We start from the raw sequence: 12,760 nt of genomic DNA, 5'->3' as shown, positions 1-12,760 counted from the left end.
ATATTTCCGAAACCGAACACTACACATATCGACAGTTTTGAGCATGGGCGCAGATCAGTCTTGGATAATGGTGGGGACGCGTGTCTGTTCTATGACACTATCTAAGCGGAGCGCGACCATGGGTTCGCGCATAGCGTTGGATTTTTTTGGGCAAATATACCTCCCAGATAGCCGGAAATAACACTTCCCAGACCTAATGATGCTACTAAACCTCCTTAAGTTTTAGATCTCATGGCTTAGAAATTTAGTTTGGAGAAATACATGGGCGTCTGCAGAAAGAAAATCAGGGACAAATAATCCAAATAGACTTATGTATATACGATGGGTCTGGGGTCCTCTCCCAGAAAACAAATATAGACTGCCGCAAATGCGATTTTCGTCCTATATTTAACAACTGTGGATAAAATACAATAAAATGAGAACTGCTGCATGTCATTTGCACAATGCTGGGTCAAATGCTGCGCCAAAGTTCAATACATGGGAACTTGAAATGCAGCTATTGGTCAAGACAAATTGGTGGGGCCACGGTATATCATGTCCCCACTACTGAAAAAGTTGGTTGGGACGCGTCCCGCTGGCGAATTTCTTTTTCCTGAACCTTTCGGGCAGTGTACGTGGAGTTTAGCCAATCAGAGAGGCTGTGTTGATGACGTACTACAGTAAAGATAGCGGCGTGCTTACCAAATGTTGAAGTGCATGGGGAAATCACATTCGATAAGTCAACATAATTGTTGTACTACAGCAGAAAGTATTGAGGTATATAGGCCTTGCACTAATAACATTATACTGAATCATTGTGCACAACTTACGTGACGTTTGCATCGGTTTTTGTTGAAAAACGGCGATGTATGATCGCTGTCTGTTGTACAAATTTACAATGTCTTCAGATTGACATGACACTGTACTCAGTACTGTAGTACTGGTACAGTAGTATGTTACGTACTTACAGTTTACCCACATCTACACAGCAATATTTGTACACAGTGGTACAGTCCTATAGCACCTCCTTGTGAGAGACGAGGTCCAGTAATTAACGGTTTATTGTGGAAACTGCCAAATGTTTGTTGTAAACTGATGAGCGAATTAGGTAAATAAGAGTGCAAGTACTGCCCTTGTTTTATTATGCAATAAATCCTCTCTCTTTAATTGTTCCAGAATGAATATCTGTTTCCCTTGTCTTTTATTCTAGCAAGTCATCTGCCTTTAAATTAAGATAAACTTTCCTAAAACGGATGTACCACATTTTGGGGCTGAGACCGATTTCCCTCTAATAAGATCTAGAAGGAAAATAAACAAAAGAAACTATATATATTTTCGCCACACTATCTACGGAGTTTCATATATAAGATGACCATGCACGAAAACCATGACATAACTTATAATATCGATTTTCAATTCATGATATAATACTTGGACATAACTACTTGAACATGAGAAAAAGTGGGGGGAAAATCCACACGGGGGCTCGAACTCGCGCTCTTTCGTTTCCACCTTATGTTATTGAGGGGACGCATTTACCCGACTGACCATCTTTACTGAGTAGTACGTCATCAACTCAGCCTCGCTCTGATTGGCTAAACTCCACGTACACTGCCCGAAAGGTTCAGGAAAAAGAAATTCGCGTCCCGCTGTCCTCACCAGGATCTGCGCCCATGGTTTGGAGGCTGTTTATCGTGGAACGCCATTTTCATGCTCACTGATATGATGTGATATCTGTTGTTTGCTTTACAAATTCGAAAAATTTTGTCACTGTTCCTCTTTCTCTTCCCGTTTTCTTGCCGTATTTTCTACTCCATCCTTTTCTCCTTTTCTCTCTTTCTTCATTTTCTTTTCCTTCCTTCACCTCGTTGAAGTTGGCAAGTGTATACAGTTCCAAAGCTATTCAACAGCAACAAAACGTTATTTTGTGTATGTCTGTTGCTGGGTGAAGTTAGCGCTATATGAGCTACAAGTTCCAATGCGCAAGGTGCACGGGGGAAAGGGGCTAGAAATATTGTGTGGGTCAATTCTAACTCGGTTTTCGGTCGTTAATTCTTGATGTAGCCTACCAGGTAAAAGGTTGAAATGACTTTAACAATTTCAAATTAATAATTTGATTTATTATGCCATTTGGAGCACATAACATGGCTATAACAGAACATTACTGGCAAAAACTAGGGTTGTTGATTGTGTGGGCCAACCCCCCTCTTCAAAAAGTGGGGGGTTAAAACCCCCCAACCCCCCTGTTTCTCCGCCACTGTCTGACGTCATCAAAGGAACCATTTCAGCCGAAGCCGAATCCCCACTTGTTACCGATACGGCGTGATACAGTTTACTACATGTAACCATAACACTCTTCTCGTCACCTCTCAGGACATTCGTATAAGCTTTGGCGAAAATTATTTTCTTGAGGAAGAAGAGGAGGAAATAGTTTTGAGGGTGATGAAGATAATATCGGAGTTTTTCCATATCAATTGAGCCCCTTGCAGAAGAATTGTAAAACGATCCCGATGGCCGATACGCGCCGCTGTCGATCGAAGTCCCCGAGCAGAACGGTTGGACTACCCTGAACCGGAGCTGGTCGGTTGAGCATAATACAAAACCACCGTTATCAATAACATCATAGGATTTAAAATATCTCGAATGTCGATGATCCTGCTACTTAACGACGTAGCGAAGCTTCTAGATTTTTGTTACTTACAGCATGGAGGTTTACCTCCTTTACCCCATCTTTAAAGTAACAAAAGATTACTTATAAGGATTACTATTAAAGATTAAAGATTACATCTTTAAAGTCTGGTGGAAGATTTTGATACATTGTCCTATAAAGTTATTATTTTTCTCTTTCTAACCATGTGAAAATTTTCCCCATTCGACGGTTTCTTCTTGTAGAAATCTGGTTATTAAATTCACCAGTTTCTCACCAAAAGCACCGTTTCTTCGAACGCATCAATTTGGTGATTGACGTAGTGCAGGCAAATAGGCAAAACTAGCGACTTGAAGTTAGCACTCCTATTTCCGCAGCAAATACACTCTCGTGTGTACACGAACAGTTGATTGCCTATTATATACTACGCACATATCGCGAACGTATACAGCCTAATATACCATGCCCACAGTTGGTATACGTACATAGCGTTGCACATCATACACTCTCACTCTCAAACCACAGTTCATAACTCTTCTTCGAAATCGCTAAAATAAAATTCACGGATCAACTTTACAGTAAAAGTAAACCTCAAAAGTGTTCGGAACACCGAAAGATAAAACTTGGCGGAATCGATGTCACGGCAGAATGTAGTACGGAGAAGCTTAGGGCAGAACTGTCCGATTGTAAACGTTGTAGTAGCCTATACAACGTAACGTAAACAACGAAGAGTCTGCTGTTCAAACTTATCTTGCAGTGGCGTAGGAAAGTACTTTTGAGTGGGGGGGGGGGGGCTGAAAACTGATGGCCGACCTGAGCGAGGGGTCTAAGGGGAGGAGGTGTCCCCCTCCCCTTTGGATTTTTTTTTGTATTTCCAGGTGGCCTCAGATGGAATTTGGTGCAATATAGCACACTTCAACACCCACTCCATTTTGTAAATAATTTTGCATTTTCACCTGGCCTTAGATGCAATTTGGTGCTCCAAATGAGATTTTTTTCTCATTTGGAATTGAAAAAGGGGTTTCCCTGACTTGCGAAGGGGGGGGGGGGCGGAATGATACTTCCGCCCCCATATTTTTCACTGGGGGGCTGGCGCCCCAGCCCCGGTTCCTACGCCCTTGTTATCTTGTGTTACACAAATACCACGAAACCACCGATCTACTACATATATGGCGGCTTAAGGAATATTTAAAACATAAACAATTTCTAACAAATTTCACCGAAACTTAAGGAAGAAATTAATCTGTATACAAACACGGTTTTGTTGTGATTACTGCAGGGACTGTACGGAGCGTGGGTTATGTCGCAATCTGCATTAGCGTAGATGACGTCACGTTCTTTACTGTTCAAGTTATATTTGAAATGTCCATCCTTAACGATTAAAAAATCGTTTCTCTGTCAAACGCAGCATTAGCGTTCTTATACTTCATTAATTATTTATCGTTTTTTAAGGTAAATTCTTAAAATTCTTAGCCTAAGAATTTAGCCTGGTAGCCCTAAGGGCTACCAGACAATCCTTTTAAAGGAATAGAGACCTAAATTATCTGTTTCGCTTTTATTGGAGCGGGCAAATCGGATAAAATAAGACGGAATACTTTAACTAGCTTCCAGAATCAAGGTGGCCTGGGAGCTCATATTTAGACCTTAATCAGAAGTTTAAAGTGTACTTGGATGAAAACGGACAACACTTTTGCAACCTGGAACTGTGCTTCGACTTTACATAAAAAAGTATGAAAGCAGTTTTTATTTCAAGGCAACTTCCAGGCAAATGATATTAAAATTGAAATCTTTCATAAAAGACATTTGTTCAGTCTGCTCAACATGCTCGTTCAGGATACTAGTAGACTGATTTGAAAATGAAATAATATGTAATAATTCCCTTTTAAAGATAAGTAATTGAATTGTCTTTTATACTATATGTTTATGAAAATGGTGTTTTGAGAGTAAAATAATTTTTATGATAATAACAATATATAGGCCGCTCAGCATTCCTTGATGTTTCCCCTTTACAGATTTTTATGGTATCTTTTCCGCTATTTCGAGTGTAGGATTGACAGAAAACATATACCGTATAGGTAATAATGCAGTACGGTACTAGATAATCTGCAAGATATGCTATATAGGCCTATATCCCGTCATGTATATAAACAATTAATACAGTCAGTTGCTATATCCAGCTGTTGTTACAATGTGACGAAAGTAGATTAAGTCAGTCACCATGGCACACAATTTGTCGCATTCCCTTAATTTACTTCTTGCAGAGAAAGCAAGATTCGTTATATCCAGTATCGTCTTGTTCATCGAATGCTTAACAAATATTCTCGTCTTTGTCGTATGAGTGTATAGTAGGTAGCCCAGCCTGTAGTGTAATCAACCACCCCGGCCAGGATCCACTTTGCATACCTTCTACATGTCACGTTAATCAACCACAGGATAGGATCTGCATTGCGTACCCTCTACTCCCAGGGTAGGATCTGCATTGCGTACCCTCAGTCTTCTCACAGGGTAGGTTCTGCATTACGTACCCTCAGTCTACTCCCAGGGTAGGATATGCAATGGTGACCCTCTACTCACAGGGTAGGTTCTGCATTGCGTACCCTCAGTCTACTCCCAGGGTAGGATCTGCAATGGTGACCCTCTACTCCCAGGGTAGGTTCTGCATTGCGTACCCTCAGTCTACTCCTAGGGTAGGATCTGCAATGGTGACCCTCTACTCACAGGGTAGGTTCTGCATTGCGTACCCTCAGTCTACTCCTAGGGTAGGATCTGCAATGCGTACCCTCTACTCACAGGGTAGGTTCTGCATTGCGTACCCGAGTCAGTCTACTCCTAGGGTAGGATCTGCAATGCGTACCCTCTACTCACAGGGTAGGTTCTGCATTGCGTACCCTCAGTCTACTCCTAGGGTAGAATCTGCAATGGTGACCCTCTACTCACAGGGTAGGTTCGGCATTGCGTACCCGTTTCTCCCAGTGTAGGATCTGTATTGCGTACCCTCTACTCCCAGGGTAGGTTGGGCATTGCGTACCCTCAGTCTACTCCTAGGGTAGGATCTGCAATGGTGACCCTCTACTCCCAGGGTAGGTTCTGCATTGCGTACCCTCAGTCTTCTCACAGGGTAGGTTCTGCATTACGTACCCTCAGTCTACTCCCAGGGTAGGATATGCAATGGTGACCCTCTACTCACAGGGTAGGTTCTGCATTGCGTACCCTCAGCCTACTCCCAGGGTAGGATCTGCAATGCGTACCCTCTACTCACAGGGTAGGTTCGGCATTGCGTACCCTCAGTCTACTCCCAGGGTTGGATCTGCAATGGTGACCCTCTACTCCCAGGGTAGGTTCTGCATTGCGTACCCTCAGTCTACTCCTAGGGTAGGATCTGCAATGCGTACGCTCTACTCACAGGGTAGGTTCGGCATTGCGTACCCGTCTCTCCCAGCTGGGAGGGTACGCAATGCAGACCCTAACAGATCCTACACTAGTGTAGGATCTGTATTGCGTACCCTCTACTCCCAGGGTAGGTTCTGCATTGCGTACCCTCTACTCACAGGGTAGGATCTGCATTTGCGTACCCTCAGTCTATATCCCAGGGTAGGGTGTGCATTGCGTACCCTCAGTCAACTCCTAGGGTAGGATCTGCATTGCGTACTCTCTACTCGTTGATATTAGTCAACCCCATGGTCAGTTAGCGGGAAATGGGGTAGGGTTGGGGAGGAAAGGTGTGGTGTTACACATGTGTAATTATTCAGTGCATCCCAGTGTCGTAGGAAGGTACTTTTGAGTGAGGGGGGCTGAAGACTGATGGCCGGCCTGGGGGAGGGGTCTAAGGGGAGGGGGTGTCCCCCTCCCCTTTGGAATTTTTTGCATTTCCAGGTGGCCTCAGATGCAATATAGCACACTTCAACACCCACTCCATTTTGTAAACTTAATTTTGTATTTTCACCTGGCCTAAGATGCAATTTGGTGTTCCAAATGAGAAAAAAATCTCATTTGGAAATGAAAAAGGGGTTTTCTGACTTGCGAACCGGGGGGGGGGGGGGGGGGCGGAATGATACTTCCGCCCCTCCACATTTTTCACTGGGGGGGGCTGGCGCCCCCAGCCCCCCCCCCCCCCGGTTCCTACGCCCTTGGTGCATCCAATAGTACCCTTTCTTTATGATATTGGACTGGCCTCCCAACTCCCACCCCACTTGATACCTCCCAAAGCTACACCTTTGTAGCACCAAGTTTACACCCGTTGTACAGCAAACACCTTCACTAGTTATGCACATAGAGTGATTGTGGTCAAAAGTGTTAATGCGTTCATGTTTGTCTCTATCATCCCTCTATCACTGTGAATATGTTACATGAAGTTTACTATTCATGTACTGTTCTGCTTAACGGTCAACAGAAAACAAAATATACACTCGATGCATCTTATGAATATCATTTTCTGCATGTTGCTGCGAAATGTGGAATTGACGACATTCTGATGAGAACGTAATTATTCAGTTGCTATGGAAACATTAAGGTGCCGTTAAAATGTTTAGATAATTTGATGCAAATTTGCTCCAATTCATCAGTTCCTTGCAAAAATGTTGAAATGATGAAATTCTGATGCCAGCGTAAGTCATCAACTCGGTTGCAAATTGTGGAATTGATGAAATATAGTAAGGGATCAATTCGTCACTTTGCAGCCTGACAAATGGCTCAATTGATTACAATTGATAAAGAATCATTTTGTCATTTCATAAGAAAATTTTGACTTCCTTACTTTCAATGAATTTTTTTATTTTGGTACAGATTGGAAGATTTTTTTTTGTAAATTGCATTTATTTTCTTTACGGAAAGTCTTGAACATTTCAACAGCAGCGATTGTTCTTCAGGATTGGTTCAGGTGTCTGACATGTCTAGCTTGTATGAAAGAGCTTAAAAAGACAAACAGAATGGTGAAGAAACTACCATTATATAGCATTCTCTGTTAAGGAGATATCACACTTTGAAAATTTCAAAATTTCTTTGCAAATGACTAGTGTAGAAAGACTAACTGTGAGGGTGTGATGTCACATTCTCACTCACTTAACATGTGTCAATATTTCATTAAAAAATAATTACATATTTTTTTCACAAATCTAAAAAAATATATTCAAACATTCTTCAGATGTTAAATCTCAATACTTCCTTTACACACTTTATACTTCCTGACACATATGAGATCTCCTGACATATCTTTTGGTTGTAAGTCATATAATCTTACAAAATATTTTAATAAAATAACAAAGACTTTTCAGGAATGTGAGGATATGACGTCACAGCTAGTCTGATTTCAGCAGTTTCTACACAATCAGATAGAACTTTAAACTTGCATATATATCTCCTAAACGGAAAAAGATATTTGAATAATTTCTTCACTTTTGGGTTTCTTTTATTGTTCTCGTTCATATAAGATAAGCATCTGTGACACCTGAACTAATCCTTTAACACAGCGGCGGAAACCACAACTGATAAAATCCCTCGTATCATTTACACCCCAAGGCAATAGTTTATTTACATTGGTCAACGTTTACCCGGGCTTATCTGTCTTAACCCCACCTCTCATGAGGGGCTTGATCAAGCTCGGGCTTGCCCCTTCCCACGGAGTAAAAGAGTGCATCAACTTGCCCTAGCTTCGATAGGTCGATCAAGAGTGAAGCAAGCCCGCGTTCGTGGGAACAGGCTACTATAGGGTCAGACTATTGTTAATCTGATCTTAAAGAATCTCACATTACATGATCATTGAGAACGAACTTAAAAGAGACACATTGCTTTCCGCTTTCATTGCAACGAGTGAGATTTTTACCCCATTTGTCCATTGCTCAATATAATTGGATACTGTTTCAACAGTATCGTACGTTAGCTCAATGGATTGAGCCGATGACTAAGAAGCTGATATCTCGAGTAAGTTAGAAACCCACCGAAGATCGACGAATATGACTAAATTCTATTTTGATTTTCCCTCCTTTTTCAGTCTCACCTTTAAGTATTAGTTCTGAAGTTAGTTTTCTATCTGATTTGTTGGTTAGCGCGACGGTGTAAGCGTTCCAAAGACCCTTGTACTGCTAATCGAGTAAACCATGGCTAGGGTTCGAGACAGGCTGGAGGCGATAATACCTCCGGCTGTAGGTATGGTGCTTTTTGTGGCCAAGGATCCCGTGTCATGTCTCCCTTGTTTTCGTAAGAAAAACCGGGAGGATGCGAGGAGGGTCGATTGGTCAGATGTCGACCAGAAGCGTTCCAGGTGGCCCGTGAATCCTTGCATTTTCCAGAGGGCGAGACACTCTCTGTGACTGGCATGTGTGCAGCTCATGTCCACTGAATACGTGGCCCAATGAGGTGCTATCCTCCTAAAATTGTACCTACGGAAGCTTACAAGTGCCATCTTCATATTTAATATATTGACAAAACTATTACTTAACTAGGGCCATCTCTTTTACTTCCCGCACAAAGAACGGAAATTCTATTAAATTCTGTTCGGTAATATTGTTTACTTTCTCAAACAGTGAAGGGGCATATTGGTAGTATGACGAAATTTTACGTACCTTTCGTAAGTTATAATTCGCAAAACTGATCAATAGTACTCTTTTGTGTATTTTTAGTGATTTGAAAGTCTCTCTTTGGGTTAAAATCATGTTACAGTGACGTATGTGTGTGTTATTGCGCAGTATCGATAAACAATAATTCCATTTGGTTATGTTTCCACTGAACTGTATAAACACTGTTTATTGTAACAAATATATACGAAACTATTTCTTACTAACGTCATCTCTTCTACTTCCCTTACAAAGAAATGAAATTCTTCCTGATTGGTAATATGATTTTCTTTCCCAAACAATGAAGGGTGCATATTGCTTAAATGATGCAAGTTTACGTACCTTTCATTAGTTTTAATTCTCAAAACTGATATAAAGTAATATTTTGTGTATCTCTCGTGGTTGGAAAGTCTTTCTTCAAGTTAATATCATGTTACAGTGACGTGAGTGTATGTTATTGCGCAGTATCGATAAACAATAGTTTTGTTTCCACTGAACTGAATAAACACTGTATATTGTAACAAATATATTTTAACTGGGAATGACAGTAAACTGGAAAGGAATAGCTTGCAAAGCCGTTTAGGCCATAGCCTTGTGGTTTTATTCTGTTCAATTCGATTAAAGAAATGTAACACTCTGGTGGGAAAGGGATTCGTATTCCTGACATGAAAGCACGTACAGAAATAATTATATTTCTGCTCTTCGTCACGAAGACGTGATGCTTTTCTTCGGTGTTAGATATATGTAGGCTACTCGTTGGTGACTACGGAGAGCCAAACGTTCCATAAATGTCGAAAAAGAAAGTGAAGTGTCCAAGTTAATATATATATGTCCAAATCGATATCAACATGTTACAATTCGATATCAGCATGTTACAATTCCATATGAACATCTCGAAACAAAATACAATATGCCATTGCGTCTATCAACATGTCAAATTCAACATCAGCATGTCGAAAACTTGTAACAGCATGCCATTACTACATTGGTCATGTCAACATGCTATATTTACGTCGTGCTATAATTTTGGCACTTCGGCGCGCGCCAACGTTTCGTATATGTCGAGATTTATTTCAGTATGTCCAAAACTTGTGTCAGCATGGTGAGCGAAGAGTAGTGAAGTATTGCCATGACAACGTTGCACATGGTTCGTGTCGTTCACACGGTACTATGGGGATAGCACCACGCCTCCGAACTCGTCTAGAGGCAACGTTAGAAATAAGAGTATGTATACCCTAACTTTAGCCTTAGTCTAGGCATTGCCTAACTTAGCATAGGCTAAATACAAGTAGAACTTAGTTGAAGTAAATCCCAAAGACAGAGCACGGACTGGATCAAAGGGAGAAAGGGGCCTAGTGAAATTTCCCCAAGAATATTCTTACAAACTTTCAATTTATTACCATGTTACTGTTACTGTCAAACGTTGCCTCTAGACGAGTTCGGAGGCGTGGTGCTATCGAAAGCTGGTTTTCTCTGACGCATTGGTTTATTTCTCCAACCAAACGCTGTATGGAAGAAAAAGTTTCTTGCAAAACATTCATTATGAATGATTACATTAAATGAACTGCTTTGTTTGGACAAAGCTTTGACGCGACTAATACGAATAAGGGCTTGAAGATATTCTCAATGGTATATTTTCCACCTACTGCAGCAGTTTAAAACGTATTGTAACGCCGCCAACGTCTGGTAGTGAAAAACCTGTCTCGAAACCAACTGGAGGAGGGTAGGGGAGGTAGATGGGGGACGGGTACAGATTAACTCTAAATCAGGAGGCAGACACCAGAGTTGTATGTTTAATAAAAGTATAATTTCTCATCTCGTTCTACATCTACAGCGTATAATACACAATATTAACATTTGCCCAATATAACGTACTGGGGTCGGGCACAACCCAAGGATACGCAGGCATAACACTGGGGCTGCGCAAGGGTCGGGCAATCTAAACGTCGGCAATCCACCGGTGTCGGGCAGCACAGGCTTCGGGCATTCCGCTTGACTCGGGCAGGGCAGGTGTCGGGCAATCCGCTGGACTCGGGCAGGGCAGGTGTCGGGCAATCCGCTGGACTCGGGCAGCGCAGGTGTCGGGCAATCCGCTGGACTCGGGCAGCGCAGATGTCGGGCACTCCAAAATGCCTAAACACATTTGTTTGGACTTAGGCAAATATCAAAGGCTTTACCACGAGCCGCCGGAAGGAAAGTTCCTCGTCTTGCACTCGACCGACTCTCCGACTCTCTGACTCACTCATTTACGAAAGAACCCTTCATTAAAATACCCCCCGCAGTGGCGTAGGAAGGTACTTTTGAGTGGGGGGCTGAAGACTGATGGCCGGCCTGGGAGAGGGGTCTAAGGGGAGGGGGTGTCCCCCTCCCCTTTGGAATTTTTTTGCATTTCCAGGTGGCCTCAGATGCAATTTGGTGCAATATAGCACACTTCAACACCCACTCCATTTTGTAAAGAATTTTGCATTTTCACCTGGCCTTAGATGCAATTTGGTGCTTCAAATGAGATTTTTTTCTCATTTGGAAATGAAAAAGGGGTTTTCTGACTTGCGGAGCGGGGGGGGGGGCGGAACGATACTTCCGCCCGCCCCATATTTTTCACTGGCGCCCCCCAGCCCCCGGTTCCTACGCCCTTGAACCCCCGTATATACACGTCCGTACATAAACTGTAAAAAAAAGGCTTAGACCAATCATGGACTACCTGTATATAACTACGGTGAGTTGCGACCAATGGGATCGACTCACACACCCACCGCCGTGCCTGCCTATGCCAGTCACGGGAATACATCGATATAGCAAAATTACGTAATCAGTTCCTGTTCCTGTTCCGGATAAACATCTCTCGTTACCTCCACGGAGCGCAACAGATGTAACCCCTGAGGGAACGAAACGTATCTCACTAAGGAAAAGTCGTAGCTTTCCGCTACAGTATATTCAACCATAGTACCGTGTGAACGACACGAACCATGTGCAACGTTGTCATGGCAATACTTCACCACTCTTCGCTCACCATGCTGACACAAGTTTTGGACATACTGAAATAAATCTCGACATATACGAAACGTTGGCGCGCGCCGAAGTGCCAAAATTATAGCACGACGTAAATATAGCATGTTGACATGACCAATGTAGTAATGGTATGCTGTTACAAGTTTTCGACATGCTAATGTTGAATTTGACATGTTGATAGACGCAATGGCATATTGTATTTTATTTCGACATGTTCATATGGAATTGTAACATGCTGATATCGAATTGTAACATGTTGATATCGATTTGGACATATATATATTAACTTGGACACTTCACTTTCTTTTTCGACATTTATGGAACGTTTGGCTCTCCGTAGGTGACCTATCACTCAGGATGATTTTTAGAATGGTTGTTACATGTGGTTTATCATAAGGGCGTTTGGAGATGTATTTTCTCGACATCTATATAGTATTGAATTTGGAATTAACAAAAGGAAGCCATCCCATTGTTTACCAGAAGAACAGTTATGGATAATTTACAAAAGTACTGAGGAACGATTTAACCCAACGTATATTTTGTACAGTTTCTTTCATGAGGTAGGGGTCGGTAACTT

This window comes from Apostichopus japonicus, chromosome 4 (assembly GCF_037975245.1).
Source record: "Apostichopus japonicus isolate 1M-3 chromosome 4, ASM3797524v1, whole genome shotgun sequence".
Lineage (NCBI taxonomy): Eukaryota > Metazoa > Echinodermata > Holothuroidea > Aspidochirotida > Stichopodidae > Apostichopus > Apostichopus japonicus.
Note: the sequence above shows the minus strand (reverse complement) of the source record.